At 37.5% G+C, this 13,690-nt stretch overlaps 1 protein-coding gene across 1 annotated transcript in view; it reads right to left on the reverse strand.

Moving 5' to 3' along the window:
• The window catches only part of LOC115413427 (leucine-rich repeat and fibronectin type-III domain-containing protein 2), a 231,569-nt gene that overhangs the window by 94,473 nt on the left and 123,406 nt on the right, over positions 1-13,690 (reverse strand). Inside the window, exon 3 of the mRNA XM_030126256.1 lies at positions 6,147-6,259. The gene's annotated coding sequence lies outside the window, so the exon portion shown is untranslated. The remainder of the gene's footprint in view (positions 1-6,146; positions 6,260-13,690) is intronic.

Genomic DNA, 13,690 nt, shown 5'->3' on the forward strand with positions numbered 1-13,690 from the left:
TTTGCGACCAACGCCCAATAGATTGTTTTATTTAATTTTTTTAACCCTTTCATGCATAGTTGTTACTACAGCAGACAGTTATTCTACAGCTGTTCTCTTGTATATGCATGGATTTTGTTGTTTTAGTTTCATATCAGCCAACACATTGGACACTTTTGCATCATCCCATACACTGCAACTGATAACATTACTGTAACTTTGCTGTTCTTGATAAACTTGATCTAACATGTTTGAGTGCAAATCAATTCCTTGTTACTGTTAGGGTTAGGGTTAGGTTTTGCATATTATCTCCATGAAATGAGGAATGACTAGTATTAGAGTATGTTAAAATGTAAGAAAACATCAAATTAGCAGTAAAATGTTTTTACTTCATAGTTTTCTCACAGTATACAGGGTGGGGAAGCAAAATTTACAATGAACATTTAGTTGTTTTTTCTCAGCAGGCACTACGTCAATTGTTTTGAAACCAAACATATATTGATGTCATAATCATACCTAACACTATATCCATACCTTTTCAGAAACTTTTGCTCATATGAGTAATCAGGAAAGCAAACGTCAAAGAGTGTGTGATTTGCTGAATGCACTCGTCACACCAAAGGAGATTTCAAAAATAGTTGGAGTGTCCATAAAGACTGTTTATAATGGAAAGAAGAGAATGACTATGAGCAAAACTATTACGAGAAAGTCTGGAAGATATTATTAAAGAAGAATGGGAGAAGTTGTCACCTGAATATTTGAGGAACACTTGCGCAAGTTTCAGGAAGCGTGTGAAGGCAGTTATTGAGAAAGAAGGAGGACACATAGAATAAAAACACTTTCTATTATGTACATTTTCTTGTGGCAAATAAATTCTCATGACTTTCAATAAACTAATTGGTCATACACTGTCTTTCAATCCCTGCCTCAAAATATTGTAAATTTTGCTTCCCCACCCTCTACCTGTAAATGCATGTTTCTTTGCTTCCTCAAAAATTAAACACACGGTGTCTGGCTTAGTGGACATTTTCTCAACTCCATGAAAAATAGCTTCATAAAAAATGTATTTGCATTGTTTTTTTAATGCCTAAAGAGGAATAAAATCACTTAAGAAAAAAATCTTGATTGGTTCTCATAATTCATCCATGAAAGGGTTAAATTGATGAATCAAATGAATCGATTCGGAATCAATTCACAACAGATGAATGAACCGAAAGAATCGAGTTAGTAAAAAGAATCGGACTTCCTATCACTACAGTGCTAGTGTTACAAGTTTTTGGTTTTTTTTTTTCCAAAGTTTGCAACTCAGTATCAACTTGTTTTGAGTTAATGTTGAGTTGAAAGCCTTGTTTCTTTACTTTCTTACCTACTCAAAGTCATTTTCATTGCCCATTCCATTTTCTGTCCTGGATGTATAGAAAGTGGCACTCCTTTCAAGTTGCTTCTCAATGGAAAATCCTTTCACTTGTACCATATTTTTGACAGAATTTCAAAGCTCTTCAACTTCATGTATTCAGCATCACAATGGATGATTTAAATCCTTCAAAGCCATCTCATGCTGCCTGTCAGCGCCAGTTTTGCACCATTGTCAGAGGAAGTTATATGACTGAAGCGTGCTGCCACTGCTTTTGCTGACATCGCTTTCCAAGTAGTTTCAGTTGTTTCCAAGATGAATCAGAAGGCTTTTAATAAGGACATCTGTGTGGCCCATGGCTGTAACAGGAACTTTAAAGGGAGGTTAATATGGATCCCCTAAGCATTTGATGCCTTGCCACAACATTTACACAAGCTGAAGAGGCAAACGAATTTCTCTGACAGGAAGCTTACTTTTTCAGGCTGCAGAGAATTTGTTTTCTTTCAGAACCTCGGGTATGTTTGGTATGAGAGTAAAAAAACAAAGAATAACAACAATAAATGCAGGAAATCTGCTGCCCTGAGGCTTGACCTGCAGTATTAGACACTGCATGCACATATCACAACTATTCCCACAAGTCGTACTGATCCTAAAAAGTATGAAAGAAGCACTCCTACCCCAGAGTAGATGAACACACCTTTATGCCAGCTGAAGGTTTTAGCTCTACTGTCAAAGGTAACGGCATAAATAGAGGGTCTGTGAACATCTATCACAAGCAGCGTGAGTGCAATCCATGTAATTTTCCGTCTCATGATGGAGAGGGAACATCTCTCACTTCATGCTTTCTGGTACCACAGCTAACAGAGACATCAAAATCCTGACACACATACTATATTGCACATGGCAAATTCATGACATCTGCACATGCTGCCAAAGATGAAAGCCATGAGTTTGGTACAAGGCATGAGGGAATAGATGTACGGTAATGAGAGCCTTGGGGCCCAACTTAATGAGGGAGGATTAGTGAACCATGTTAGGGCTCTCAGGCACAACTGAAAGAGGATGGCGAGCTTCGTACTCTAGCTGTGACGACTGGATAAGAGAGGGTACGACGCTTTGTCAGGTAGAGGACGGGCTCACCTCAGCTCCCAAGAAACTCATAAATGAGACAGAGGAGTGCAGAGCAATAGATGAGGCCAGATTGTAAAAGCAGACAAGTGCAATCAATATATCTCACTGTGGTATTAACTTCTTATCATCTTTTTCGATATCCTGCTGAGCCGGGATGAGGAGGGAAGGTAATTCCCCAAGTTCAACAAATGCGATGCCTTCTCACTACAAATGTTTCAAATTAATTTTTCTGCACAAATGCTTTGTGACCTTAAAGCACTTTATGAATCTATCTTCAAGTTAATTGCTCAAACTGGCAATAATATTATGAAGCGGCATAATGCTACTTGACTGTTCCCATAATAGCAGCTGGGACAGATGGGAACGGGCACTCTGCTGTATTAAAAATCACCAATGATATTTTTATGTGTGCACTGCTTTCGAATGCTGTTTGTCACTTGAAGAATGTTTTCTCCTATCCAGTGGAGGTGATGATTTTTACTGCCACCTTTACAGACTCAAATTAAATTTGAGGCCGACCATGATCCTGACAAGTGTCCTCAACTCTGAAATTGTCGCATTTCTGCCAATATATCTTATGTGTGAATCCTGTGTGAAAGTACTTCTGTGTCGTTTGTGGATCAATGTATGAGAAAGATGAATTCAATGTACATTTCTGAATTAATTGTCAGACAGTATGACTTAATTTGCTTTGATTTGCACATTCATTTTTGTTTTTTTTTTTGAGAAATGAACTGAATTCTGTTGTAGTGACCAAGCCTCACGACCAGCCTTACCCCAGGTATTGTTGTCCAAGACTCTAATAACTGATATTATTCACTTTAAGAAAGGATTTTTAAATGACAAAAACAGCTGTTATACTCTAGTTCAGCTATATCAGTAAGTAAAAACAAACATTTTGGAATGGGCAGACTTTAAAAACTAACTTGGCAGACATATTTGGATTGACTTTCCTTCCCCCTCATCTAATTCTACTTTCTGTATGAATTCTGTGGATGTAATTAAGGAGGCTTACTCTAGGTTTACAGTGCAGCATATGATTTGTACGAGCTATAATTAGCACCCTGAAAGAGCTTTATCTTCAGTAAGACAGTGAGCCTCTACAGATAAAACTTTCACTTTTTACTCAAAGAGTTGGCCAGAACATTTGATCTGCAAATGAACAGAACTCCTTCCAGAAGGTTTTTGCAAATTAACTTCGTATAGGCTCATATATTGTTATAGGCACGTCCTAACATCTCTAATGAAATCGGCCCAATTTGCCAAACAGTGTGCATTTTATCTTTTTTGTTATTTCACTAGAAGTATTGCCCTTCCTTGCCATCACTTACCTGAACTCCTTATATTTTTTCCCCCTGAGCAAAATTGAAACAAGCAGGGATTAACTCAATGTCATGGGAGCTTTGTCCCCGGGATAATAGGGGACAATGAGCTCTGCAGTGACAGCAGTAAATGATGCCAATTTCCTGAGAAAGACAACTGATAGAGAGTGAGGAGATAGCTCAAGACCCTAATCCAACTTTGTAAACCGGTGTACTTGAGATTTTGCAGAATGTTTGTGCTGCTGAAGTCATTTATGTCATCCAATCAGGAGCCGGCAGAACAGAAACTGTATGGCTGAGTGGTTTGACTAGGATCGAATGTTGCCTTACTATGAAAATCATTGCAACGTTGAAGCACTTACTTACATTCACTGAATTCTACATAAGATTTAACACTGTGAGAAAGGTGGTGTTGGTAAGTCAAATGTCAAAGCTGCTTGGAAAGCTGGTTTGTGCCTATTGAATGCGCCCTAATATACAGGGTGTCCCATAAGTCTCCATACATAGGAGACATAATACATTCCATACATATATGGTTCTAACATGTATTTCTTTATATTTCAGATAACCCAAAGAATGCATTTGAATAAAGAGCAACGAATTGAAATCATCCTGATGGCCGGTTCAGCAAGCAGTCGTATGGTTGCAAGCGCATTTAACAGAAAACATGGGACGAGTATCACACACGACACTGTGGCAAAACTTATTGTCAAGTTAAAAAAAACAGGAAATGTTTTGGATCAATTTGTTCCCGACAAAATGGCAGTCATACAGGGTGGGGAAGCAAAATTTACAATGAACATTTAGTTGTTTTTTCTCAACGTCAAAGAGTGTGTGATTTGCTGAATGCACTCGTCACACCAAAGGAGATTTCAAAAATAGTTGGAGTGTCCATAAAGACTGTTTACAATGGAAAGAAGAGAATGACTATGAGCAAAACTATTACGAGAAAGTCTGGAAGTGGAGGAAGCAACAAAAAACATATCAAAGCTTTTATTAAAGCTCTCAAATCCAAAATCCTAAAGGATCCAACCAAATCCATGAGAAAAATGGCAATTGAGCTTGAGGTAGACAACAAGACCGTTAGAAAGGCAGTAAAATATGATTTGAAGATTTAAATTCTCATGACTTTCAATAAACTAATTGGTCATACAGTCTTTCAATCCCTGCCTCAAAATATTGTAAATTTTGCTTCCCCACCCTGTAAAGAGCATATTATAGAAATAAAAATGGTTTATGTCAAGAAACGTTTATTTTTCCTATGTATGGAGACTTATGGGACACCCTGTATAAGTAAGTAAATTTTTGTTATATAGCACTTTTCACAGATAAAAATCACAAAGTGCTTTACAGGTTAGAATAAAAGTTTAGAATAAAATAACTACAATGTCATACATACACCAGGATAAAAACAAAACAGTTGTATAGAGAAACAGACAATAACACGAGCCCAAAAAACATCAACCCGGGCTAAACGCCTGCCTAAAAAGATACGTTTTGAGCTCCTTCTTAAAGGACTATATATTAGGGGTGTAACGGTACACTTGGCACAGAAGCCGGATCGGATGTTCTAAGCATGTTAAGTTTCACTTTCAGTTTTCAGTAGTTGCAGAGCACACACCCCTATGGTCTCCTTCACTGTACTGAGAACATATAGAAAATGTATTGAACCAAAGAGCCCTGTACTGAAAATGTACCGAACTGAAATTTTTCTGTACCATTACACCCTTACTATATATACAGGTTGGCTATAAATAAATAAATAAATAAATAAATAAATAAATAAATAAATCCCACACCCTCAATATTTTGCTGAACCAGCTTTAGCTTTAATTTCAGCAAACATTTACTGTGGCAATGCAATGCCATACCATTTATTTACATATATTTTTGGACACACAACATTGCTGAACCTAGACCTAAGCACTATATAAATCTAATCCATTATTATTATTATTATTATTATTATTTTTTTTTTTTTTATTATTATTATACACAAGCTGCCTTGTGTCACGTTGACACTGTATATAACAGGTAATATTCCTTTCATTAACGTTACAATTATGCATTCCTTTTTATTTTATGTTTATCTTTATTTGACTTCAAATGAATATTGTAGAAAGTATGTCTTTAAAACTGTACATTTGGCATAAAATCTAATATATTCACACCTTGCAGGACTGTGTAAAAAGGCATGAAATGCAGTAACAGTTGTAGAAGGTTGTATCAGTAGGAGTATTTGATGCCAATGACATCAGACTATGAAATGTGAAACTTCTAAATGCACTGTGGTAGGCGCATGTTGTGGTAATATTCCGTGTGTGAGTGTGAGTGTGTGTGTACGGTGGTTTGGTACTCACAATAATAAGATCTGTTGTTCAGTCAGGTCTCCAAACATTGATTCATGTCAGTTTCATACAGCCTTCTTGATAGTCACATTGATCTCCGTTTGGGTTTTTCAGGTCACCTAAAACTGACATGAGGACAAGAAGACAGAAGGATGTTGGTGATTAATTCAGGATTATAGAGCTCTGAATGTGTCTTGTTGTGGTGAACTGAACTGGGTGTCTATTTGCATTTTGACTCTTCATTTATAAAACTTAACACGTGCAAAAACATGTACCTGATGTTATAAGTGCATGGTTGTTCCTGAGCACAGATGAATTACAATTAAAAATATTCAGTCCCCAGTTTAGAGCCAGAGGAGCAGAAAAACAATATTTTGGATTTATGTTTAGTAATTACATCCTTGTGGGACTGGATTTAACTTTAACCTGTAAAACATGAGACAAAGATAAAGATCCCAGTTAGACTGAGACAGCATCAAGCCCATGAGGATTTTAGTAGTGTTATAGTCAAGACCGGCTAGACAGGAACCAAGACACTGCCGAGACCAGAAAGTATCAAGACCAAGACACTGCCGAGACCAGAAAGTATCAAGACCGAGACAAGACTGAGACTGAAGGGTATCAAGACCAAGACAAGACCAAGGGATATCGAGACCCAGACAAGACCAAGGGGTATCGAGACCCAGACAAGACCAAGGGGTATCGAGACCCAGATAAGACCAAGGGGTATCGAGACTCAGACACTGCTGAGACTGGAGGGTATCAAGACCAAGACAAGACTGAGGGGTATCGAGACCTAGACACTGCTGAGACCAGAGGGTATCAAGACCAAGACACTGCCAAGACCAGAAAGTATCAAGACCGAGACAAGACTGAGACTGAAGGGTGTCAAGACCAAGACAAGACCGAGACCAAAGGGTATCGAGACCAAGACACTGCCGAGACCGGAGGGTATCAAGACCAAGACAAGACCAAGGGGTATCGAGACTTAGATACTGCTGAGACTGGAGGGTATCAAGACCAAGACAAGACCAAGGGGTATCGAGACTTAGACACTGCCGAAACCAGAAAGTATCAAGACCGAGACAAGACTGAGACTGAAGGGTGTCAAGACCAAGACAAGACCAAGGGGTATTGAGACCCAGACAAGACCAAGGGGTATCGAGACCCAGACACTGCTGAGACTGGAGGGTATCAAGACCAAGACAAGACCGAGGGGTATCGAGACCTAGACACTGCCGAGACCGGAGGGTATGGAGACCAAGATACTGCCGAGACCAAATGAGTCAGGTCCGTGATAAGACCCAGACCCCAAAAAAGACCTGTCTCGCGGACTACATCACTAGTGGACTGTGGAGGACTGGCATTGTCCGTTGAGAAAATTAGAAAATAGACACATCTGACTGGTTATATTTGAAGGGGGCATGTAATAAATAATGATACTATTCTGTGATGATAAGGTTTTTGTACAAATGCCATCAAGACCACTATGTCTGAGACCAAAAAAAGACCGAGATCAAAGACAATCAGGACCAAGACAAGACCAAGACCAAATAAGTTGAGTCCATGACAAGACTGAAACCACAAAAAATTGGTCTCGCGACAAAGACCGGTCTTGGTCTTGAGACTACATCACTAGATTTCGGAGCTGAATTCAGTCCGCGTCAGTGTTTTATAAAAAAGAGCAATAGTCAGTCCCTAATAACACACTATAAATACTTCTCAATACCTTGTCAGAGCATATGTCCTCCCTTTAGCTACTTGTCACCCTAATGAAACAAGATAAAAACACATGGAGACAAAGGTAGATGCAGCAAGGTTCCAAAATGGTTATTACAGAAACAAATAAGTAAACAAAAACTCGGGCTCTGGTTCCCAGCTGTGATGAAGTGAGTGAAGAAACAACAGCAATTTTGATGTCACATTGCAATTACAGACCTCTTCACAGAACAAAACATCTTTCTACTAAAACAAGGCACCTCTTAAGACCTACATGTGCCAGATGTCTGTTTCTGTCAAATCAGTGACAGAGAATCACATTGGCTGAAGGAAGACGCTGCAGTCACTGGACAAAACACACCAAATTAAATGGTGTCAGCGTGATATTGGATGATAAGCATTGTGTCACAGTGATCCTAATAATATAGTATAATGAAAAAGCGGAGTGATTGATCTTCAATAGTGACCATTTTCTGAACTTCCTAAAACAGTTTCTTCCACAGTCACTGTAGGGCTATAAGTATAAGTGTGCTTTGTGTTGATAAATGCCTTAGTTTTGACCTGGACCTCTAATAATAATCTATACAATATGATTCAACCTGTATCTACAGAAATTCTGTTCATAAATTTCATTTCATTTCATTTATTTCGTTCATGGATGTGCATTTCATCAGCAGACATTCAATAACACTGGTCAGCAACAAATTTATTAACTTTTTTGAGCCGATTTAGGATAATTTTGGTGTGCTGAATAAAAAAAAAATCACATTAATTTTGCTCAATCAGGTCAGCTTTCTGAACTATGCTACACATTGGCTTTTTAACATTTTTGCTTACATTTATGGGCATTTTCACATCATATGATACAAAATGCTTTCATATTTCTTGCAATAAACGAGTTCTGAAGATTTTACTTTTGCCAATTTATGATTGTTTTTTTTAATATTACAGGTGAATGAAATGGCTTCGACTAGAAGATCTTGCAAAAATAAGCCTGACGTATTCTGCTACATCTGTGGTAAAATACATAATAAATAATAAATAAATCCTGTTAGAAAATTATTTTTTTTTTCTCTCTTAAAACCTATTTTGGGTGAGAACTATATAAAAAATCAACTGATAAAGTCACAAAAATGTAATCAATTTTGTGAGAAGATCAAATTTTTCAAAATCAAATTAGCAAAAAAACCTGACCTGATTGAGGACAACAGATGTCATTTTTGGATTTAGTGGTGCAAAATGGTCCTAATTCGGTTGAAAAAACCTAGACAACTTGCAAAAAACATTTTTTTGTAACCCAGCGTAATCATCAGGTGAACAAACATGTACACACCCATGCTCAAAAAGGAGCAGGATGAAGAAAATCTTATATTTCCTGCCCCCTTCCAAATAATCATAGCCTTAATGGTTAGCAATACAACACTAGCTATAAAGTCATACTGTATAAAGTCAGACAAATTAAACAAAATACAGCCAAAGATAATACACAATGAATACAAAACCAAATGCAAAACTACATATCTAGGAAGTACAAAACAAACAAAACATAGGTAAATATATACCTGAAAAAATAATGCAAAACAATTACCATACCGAACCAAAATAAGAAAATAAATATATCACAAGATGCAAAACAAATATGAAGCAAAATGTAAAAACTTATAACTGTTAATAATCTCATATAATAGATAGCAAAGTTGTAAACTCTGTTAGTTTAGTAATACACCTGCACCTACATTAAACTGAACGAAATGTACAACTGATTCCAGCCTATTTTTTTCAGTGTTAATATTTTTGTTTTTTTATATATATATTTTCTATGTTCTATTGTGAATAAAATATGGATGTTTGAGATTTGCAATTCATTGTATTCTGTTTTTTTATATACATATATAATTTAAACAGTGTTGCTTTGTATGTCTGTTCATTATTACAGTATTTGAAGTAAAAACATCTGAGCCGCAAACACGTTGTGAAAATAGCAGGTTTTTACATAGAAACACTTGTTTTGCAGGGATTTATTCATATACCTCCTCATTTACATGTTCCATTAAACACTCACTAAGTACTCCTCTGCTAATGGGTCCGATTAAGTGGTAACACGTAGACACATTTGGAGTTCAACAGTCTGTCATGTAAGCAGAGTAACTTATACGCATGTATTATACATATTTGAGTAGGTGTTTATAAGCACTTTAACATTATGTATAACGAAATTTGGGGAGATGAAATTTGTAGGTGAAAAATGTCAAATTACTGCTCGGTAACACGTGGACTTGAAACGGACCTCAATTTTTTAAGCTTTACGTAAACATTCAAAACATGGAGTTCATGCCAGCAATTGATACAAAGTAGGACAAAACCTTTTAGATATTACGTTCAGTTATTTAGAAAATACATTTTGGTGTAAAATATTGAAAAGTCTCATTTTTATTGACATGAGAATGTGGTAACATGTGGACAGGTTGCCATAGTAACATGTGGACGACTCTGCCATTGTATGCTTATTTTTCAAAACAACAAGCCAGATATAATCACAATGCTTTATTTAATGTATTTAATACTAACAGTGTTATTTACAACTCGTGGTGGTCCATACTGATATAGGTAAATTATAAATAAAAGTAATTTCTTGTTAACAGTTCACAGATAGTCTTTTAAATGTGACCTGTGTATGAATTCACAAACTTCATCATTCAGAATTTCAACTTCTCAAAGTAATAGACAGTCATTTGCATGTCGTTTTGTTAATTTAATGCAGCCTAGCAGACGGTTTGGAACTTCTCCTATACTGTGTAAGTGGTATTTTAAAAAGGATCTTTAGCTAAAAAAAAATTAGACCGCTTGATAAATGATGTGTGCAAATTTCCTTTTTTATTGTTGATGTTCACTTTCGCTTGATCGTTTCAACATCCTGTGCTCAGCGCTGCCCAAGAACCATCCCAGCAACCCAGATAACTTTTACCACCATTTCAATGATAGAATGATAGTACTAGGGATGTCCCGATCTGATCTAGAGATTGGCATTGGCTGCTGATCTGGCATTTTTTAGAAGATCAGATCGGATTTAGTCATTTTTGATAATGGCTGATTTGGGCCCGCTTTTGGGTTGGGGGGGGGGGGGGTTAACAAACATCCTACACCCTCAAATTTAAGTTTCCGAAGGCAGGGAAAAGGAAAATTAGGTTCACAACAGTGGGTCTAAAAGCGTCTATAAGTTTCACTTTGTCTTTATGGTCCGGTAGTGATGCGCGAGTTGGGTTATTTTCAAACCAGGGAGCTTTTGTGGAATTATCTGACCCGACCCAACCCACCCCACAAATAAACCGACATTCGTTTGAGCCGACCTGTGAGTAACCTGCTGATCTGTGCATCACTAACGCATCCCCTAATAATCCCTGGACAGACCTGTCCATAGACCAGCTAAAGCAGTGGCAAACATACGGCCCACGTTCCAAAACTGGCCCACCAAAGGTTCTAATGGCCCACAGTATTAATTTGGAAAGTGCAAAAATTATACTAAAGTTATTAAGAATCAAAGGTGTCAAACTTGTTTTAGTTCAGGTTCCACATTCAGCCCAATTGGGATCTCATGTAAAATAATAACATAATAACCCATAAATAATGACTCCAAATCTAAATCAAAATTTCATTGTAAAAAGTTGGTGTCGGATCAGTTTCAGATTGGTATCAGCACAACTAATCCTGAAAAAATTGGATCGGATGCAAAAAAAATCCAGATCAGGACATCACTAGATAGTACCAGACTAATCTACAGCTCTGACACAGCGCTTACAAAGTGTAGAGACAGATCTGGCAAGACTACGGTTAATGTATTAACTAAACCCTGGTATCTGGTAAATGCTTTCAGAACCTAAACAGAACCATCAAAGTCTTAACAATGCTGACATAATATACACTTTTCTCAATGCAAAATACATTGTTGATTTACCAAATTTCAGGACATTCTGGCTTTCAGATTTATACTCAGTGCCAATGAAAACGCAACACTTGAAGATTCTTATGTTTTTTTTAAATCGATGAGGATTTTTATTCCATAAGCTCTTTGGAATTAATCATAGGCCATTTCTATACAGTAAAAATAAAAAATCACATCCAAATTTGTTGACAAAAAATAAGGATAAAGAAAGAAACTCAAGGACCCCCAAAACCAAAAGTCACAAAGCGGTCCCGGAGGTGCTGCAGCTCAATGTAGCGATCCTGCTGTGGCGTGGTCACACGTGCTCGTCCAGGGCGAGGTCCGTCTGCAGTTGAGCCAGTTTCTTCATGCCTCTGTTGCATCCTGACTATGGTGGACACATTGCATCCAAAACGGCGCGCCACCTGCCGAGCAGACATTCCGGCCTCCAGGAGCCCCATAGCATGGCATCTTTGGTCACGTGTCAGTCTAGGCATCGCTGAGTTATTGCAAATGATTTTTGTGCTTTTCAGCTTGCCTTTATATACAGAACATGACCACTCCTTAACTGACCACAGTTCCTTAAGTTAAGCAGTTCGTTGCTGAGCAATGAGAAAAACAAGTCTTATGAATGCAGACAAGTTCATTCAAGCGTGACAATAGCTCAACCCGTCTCAGGTTGTTAAGAAATTGTCTGGGATTATCTTATACAAGTGAAACTGAAACATATTGATGCAGCTCAGGAACAATAAAATACAGGGTGGGGAAGCAAAATTTACAATATTTTGAGGCAGGGATTGAAAGACAGTGTATGACCAATTAGTTTATTGAAAGTCATGAGAATTTATTTGCCACAAGAAAATTGACATAATAGAAAATGTTTTTCTTCTATGTGTCCTCCTTCTTTCTCAATAACTGCCTTCACACGCTTCCTGAAACTTGCGCAAGTGTTCCTCAAATATTGGGGTGACAACTTCTCCCATTCTTCTTTAATAGTATCTTCCAGACTTTCTCGTAATAGTTTTGCTCATAGTCATTCTCTTCTTTCCATTATAAACAGTCTTTATGGACACTCCAACTGTTTTTGAAATCTCCTTTGGTGTGACGAGTGCATTCAGCAAATCACACACTCTTTGACATTTGCTTTCCTGATTACTCATATGAGCAAAAGTTTCTGAAAAGGTATGGATAATAGTGTTAGGTATGATTATGACATCAATATATGTTTGGTTTCAAAACCATTGACATAGTGCCTGCTGAGAAAAAACAACTAAATGTTCATTGTAAATTTTGCTTCCCCACCCTGTACATTCAAGTGTTGCGTTTTCATTGGCACTGAGTATAATTATTTCTACAGAATGACAGACAGCTCGTGTTGCTTTGGAGCATCTTTACAATCATGACACAGACGGTGCTGGAAATCATAAAATTCCCCCGAGGAGATCCTGGGATCACAAGTTTAATTCAATAACCAAGTATATATGGGCAACGCACCCATACACATGAGCATTTCTTACTGATTTAGCTTAATTCAAGAGGAGGATGGGGAGGTGGAAGGGGTGATTTTCTTTTCACAGATGTGTAGACTGAAGAGTATGATGGTATTTACGGCACAGCGTAGGCAGTATGAATGAACACAGCCTCGGGTGTAAACTGCGCTAATTGGCGTGGGACACACTGAAGACATGAACAATTGGTTGACCACTTCCTGACCTCTGTTTTTCCCTGAATTGCCAAGACACACAAAGTCTGTTGAACGTAATCCGCGAAGAACTGCTTACAATATGTGTATGTTTATATAATGTACAATGTCACCTACTTTTTCTACCATTAGATGTGTCTGAAAACAAACCGCAAATACGTTTTTTAATAGGCATGTCGCTCCCTAAAGTGCATTAGAGCTTTGGGAACTGTCATT

This window comes from Sphaeramia orbicularis, chromosome 22 (assembly GCF_902148855.1).
Source record: "Sphaeramia orbicularis chromosome 22, fSphaOr1.1, whole genome shotgun sequence".
NCBI lineage: Eukaryota > Metazoa > Chordata > Actinopteri > Kurtiformes > Apogonidae > Sphaeramia > Sphaeramia orbicularis.